Source organism: Prionailurus viverrinus, chromosome B2 (genome assembly GCF_022837055.1).
Source record: "Prionailurus viverrinus isolate Anna chromosome B2, UM_Priviv_1.0, whole genome shotgun sequence".
Classification (NCBI taxonomy): domain Eukaryota; kingdom Metazoa; phylum Chordata; class Mammalia; order Carnivora; family Felidae; genus Prionailurus; species Prionailurus viverrinus.
This window is the reverse complement of record NC_062565.1, coordinates 124,705,008-124,709,967: the sequence shown is the minus strand read 5'-3', so window position 1 is coordinate 124,709,967 and position 4,960 is coordinate 124,705,008. Positions and strand designations below refer to the sequence as shown.

Here is a 4,960-nt window from a genome sequence, read left to right as displayed (position 1 = left end):
AGTTGTTTCACTCAGAACACCTGGCTCAGGGTCATGCATATCATGTGGAGATAATAAATATTTGTTGATTTGGAAGTAGAGATAGTCAAAAGGCACTAGGATAGGGTTATCACACTTGAAAATAAGCACACATGAAAGGAAATTCCAAAGCCAACTAAGGGAAAGCAGAGTGGTAAGTGGTCTTGCAGCTCACAAAAGACACAATGTATCATTAAAGGTGTTTGGCATTCTTAGCATTGAGTCAAAAGAGCATTTTAAAGTGGCTCCAATGTGTCTCCCTGCTTAAGTTTTTCTTTCCATTGGTTGTAGGGACTGAATTGTGTCCCCCTGAAATTTATATGTTGAAGTCTCACCCTCAACGTGACTCTATTTGCAAACGGAGAATTCAGGGAGGTAATTCAGGTTCAATAAGATAGAAGGGTGGGACCCTAATGCAATAAGAAGAGGAAATAAACCTCTCTCTCTCTCTCTTTTTTTAGATTGCTTCTTAAACTGCTTTATTACCTTTACAGCATGTAATAAACATCTTTTCCTGCAAATTGATGAAACTTCCCTGACAGAAAAACTTCCAGAGTAAGGCAAAATGGAATCTCTAATCAGAAAAATGACATAACACCATTGGTTCACATCAGGAAAATGCAACTTCGGGAAGCAGGGGGGTTATTATTACTAATCTCAGCATTGGAGGCATAAGGCAAAACTCATCATGATGGTCACGGTGAGGGGGATCTCCTATAAGAATGGGCAAACTGTACCTCAACTGAAGCTCCCTGATTTCCTCCTTAGCCGCCTCATGTCATCCGTGAAAAGTTCCGTATCATCTGTGTCTCCATCTGTCACGTCAACGTTATTGACAAGCTTGTTGGGCATATCCTCTCTACCATCATGGGCAGGTGGGGCCAAATCCACTCTAATATTTCCTCCAGGCTCCTGGCCTTCACCACCTCCCAAAGGGTGGGCTTCTTCTTCATTCTGCACTGGAGCCTGCCTTTCTCCTTCTCTTTCCCGGGGGACATTTTCCATGTTGAAACTTTTTTCCTGCTTACTTTTCCTGCAGGGATCCAACAGAGTCTTTCTCTCTTAGCCTTGAAATCTGCTGTGCCAATGGACCTGAATTTCTTGAACGCAAATGGACGATTTGCTGGGCGGGGGAGTCAAAACCACTTGCTGGATGGTGACGTGGTTTATTTATAAGGAATTTCAACATGGCTGGGACCCAACAGCTCACCCTCCTTTCTCTGCCCACCATTTTTATCAACACCTCTCTTTTTCTCTCTGCTTAAACACAGAGAAGGACATGTGAGGAGACAGTAAGAAGATTGGTCATCTACAAGAAAAAGCGAGGTCTCACCAGGAACTGAATTTTCTAGCACCTTGATCTTGGACTTTCAGCCTCCAGAATGGTGACAGAATACATTTATGTTGCTGAAACCTCCCAGTCAGTGGTACTTATTATGACAGTCTAAGCAGACTAATATAACAGACCACCCTACATCGTGTTATCAGAATTATATGCGTACAACAATAAACTCATCTCATGCTTTAAAAATCTTCAAGGTCCCCCATTGACTTCTAAGTCCAAACTCTTTAGCTTGGAACCTGAGGCCATCCTCCGTGTCACTCTTGTAGCAGCCTGCCCAGGCTGCAGTCCTTTACCACCTTGTTTTTAGCAAACATTCAGCGATCTTGCTGTCCTCAAGACACATCTGGCATTTTCTGAAGATGCAGTGAAGAAGCCTGGTGCCTTGGGGGGCGGGGGGCACATGAGTTGCATGTTAGGGGACAGCAGGATGTGATGGAGAGGAGCCATGTTGCAGACACGGTTACTGCCTGCCTTTCTTCCTTGTCAACAGTCCTCACTGAGTTTGGGGGACATGATAGGCCCAGGTGCTGAGTGAATACTAATGCATAAGCTAGGAGTTAGCAAGCTTGTTTCATAAAGGGCCAGGTGAAGGTAAACATTTTAGGCTTTATGGGCCATCTGGTCTTTGTTACAGCTCAGCCTTTCTAGCATGAAAGAGGTCATACGTCCTACATAAACAAATGAGCATGGCTGTGTTCCAATAAGACTTTATTTCTAATAGCCAGTGGGTTAGATTTGGCCTGTGGGCCATGGTTTTTCAGCCAGTTCCCGATGTGCCAATCCCTGAGCACTGACATTATTGATCTGAGTCAAATCTGGAACTACTTTCAGATTTTCCTGTGATATGAAAGCGGGAAAATTGCATTTTTTAAAAGTCTTGCTGTTGAAATTGTAGGTTTTAAACCAATAGAATCAGCACCACCTGGGAGCTTGTTAGAAATGCAGAATCTGAGCCTGGGTGGCTCAGTCGGTTAAGTGTCCAGCTTCAGCTCAGGTCATGATCTCATGGTTCATGGGTTTGATATCCACATTGGGCTGTGTGCTGACAGCGCAGAGCCTGGAACCTGCTTTGGATTCTGTGTCTCCCTCTCTCTCTCTGCTCCTCCCCCACTTGTGCCCTGTCTCACACACTCGCTCTCTCTCTCAAAAACAAATAAACTTAAAAAAAAATGCAGAATCTCAGGCCTCACTTCAGACCTCCTAAATCAGAATGTGCATTTTAATAAGAAGCTCCGGTGATTGGAAGATACATCACAGCTTGAGAAGCGCTGGTTGAAGCCACTGTTGATGGAACATTCTATTCCTTGCAGCTGAAAGCATTCCTAACTTACACCAACAAGCAGGAACCACATCATGAACAATCTTATATACTTTGCTAAGGACTTTGATGTTTTAAGCAGGGAGTGAGAGGATACATTTTTTGGGCATATGTCTTCTTTCTTACGGAACAATGAACTCCTAAAAGATACAGTGTGTACCAAAGAAACAACTCCTGTAACTGATTCTACACTACAAAGCCCACCAAGTAGGCCCTCCACCACTGGCACACCGTCTGATGGAATTCAAAAGCAGTTTCTTCTGTAAGACCTGTTCTCCTGTCTATATCCCACTGCTCTGGGACCTGGAAGGATGCTCCGCTTCTGGTATATTCTTAGGGCTCAAAAGTGGCTGTGGGCTGTAACTCTGGGATTACAGTTTGGAACCTGAGTCTGTGACCTGCAGTTATTTACATTCAACACTGCCACCACTCAGCTTGGTTCATTTACTTTCTGAATGTGTACTCACCTCTTCCCTAAGACTATAAGCTACTTCACCGGAGGCTATCATATTTTCGGATTTTTGCATTCCTTCCACAAGTGAAAAATGAGAGTCAAAGATCTAAATATTATCAACTCTTCTGCAAGCTAAGTCTTATTTATATTCTTTATGTTGAAGCTCCAGCACAACCCAGGAATTCTTTGATAAAGAATTAAGTACAAACATTTGCTTTTAGGGCTGCCCCATTTATCAAGTCACTACATCCTCCTGTGGTTTGTTTATGAAGTGCTACGATCCAAACACACACCACCTACAGCCCACTTGCGCAGTATGTGTGCTTGTGCTAACACGTGAATAGCACATCATAGTCAGATTTGTATAAAAAGCACCTCACTTCATCCACAAAAGACCCTAGGAATGGGTAAATTAATATCCCCATATTACCGATAACGAAACTGAGGTACAAAGTATGGATGTACCTAGCGTAAGATCACACAGCTAGAAATCTGGTGGCAGTAGGAGAGGGGTGAGAATCCAAACCCAGAGTCTGTGCTCTGAACTGCTAAGCATTGTTCCCATGAACAGAGCTCTGGTAAGTCAAAGGCCAACATCTCATTGCCTTATTTTCTTTCCACCTGCAGGCATCTTCAGCTAGGATTTACATGTGATAAATAATTTATCCTAAGCCCAGAGACAATGAAAATAAAGTGTTAGAGCCACTGACTCCACGGTCAAGTTCGGTGAATGACAATGTCCATATTTCCCCTTCCTCAGTAGGAGCTAATGAGTTCATCTATCAGTATTAAATCTGAGGAAGTACTTTATTTATTTATATTTTTGAGAGAGAGCAGGGGACAGTGTGTGAGTGTGAGCAGGGGAAGGGTAGACAGAGGGAGACAGAGGATCCAAAGTAGGCCCCGTGCTGTGAGCTCAGAGCCCCATGCGGGGCTCAAACTCACGACCCTGAGATCAGGACCTGAGCCGAAATCAAGAGTCGGCCGCTTAACCAAGTAAGCCAGCCAGGTGCCCCAATCCCCATAACTGGGGAAATACCTTTAACATCAAGTTAGGAGGGATTACTTTTTCTTTCTCTTAGCAGTTAAGTTAGAGTAGAAAGTTTTTCGCCATCGTTTAAGAGTCTACAGGAAAGATCGTGGAAGGAGTGCCTGCAAATACAATCTTATTAATCTGTCTAAATTCCAGAGGCTTTCTGGCAAAGCCTGTGACCACATCCAAACAGTTAAAGTAAAGCACAGAACATGAAGCCTAGAGGTGGTGGTTTATCTCCGGATTATTCTGATCGTCAGACCCAATTCCTGTAAGAATTCAGCTCGTGGCTTCCCCTGGCTCTGCCATTTTCTAAATCAATATGACCTCAGAAAAGGCACGGATCATCTCCAACAAAGGCTTTTCCTCTCCAAGAGATTAGAGCAATGACTTTGTGCCGAGCAAGTTCACACCAGAGGATGTGTGCCTTATGTGTGCCTTAAGATTTCATAATCGTACCTAAAGATTGCTTTCTTCACTCCTGACATCCGTTTTGGCCTCTTCCCCACTCTTTCTCTTGTCTCTCTTCCTTTTCCTGTCTTTTGTTCCTCGTCTGCCATCACCCAGTTGCTCAGACTGGGAACCCGGAACTATTTTTTTTCTGAATGCAATGAATAACCAGTCCTGCAGATGAGACCTCCAATGTAGATTTCACAGCTACTTCCCTTCTTCTTTACGACTTTCCTCCAGTCCAGCCATCATCATTTCTCCATGTGAATGTCAACCCCTGGAGACACCTGGTGATACCACCTGGACTGCTGCAGGGCCTTTCATTCAACTCCTGCCGCTCAC

The 4,960-nt window shown here is 44.0% G+C and overlaps 1 pseudogene; it reads right to left on the bottom strand.

Moving 5' to 3' along the window:
- Window positions 1-628: 628 nt before the first annotated feature.
- LOC125166512 (protein BEX5-like) lies at window positions 629-1,703 on the bottom strand (annotated as a pseudogene).
- Window positions 1,704-4,960: the final 3,257 nt, after the last annotated feature.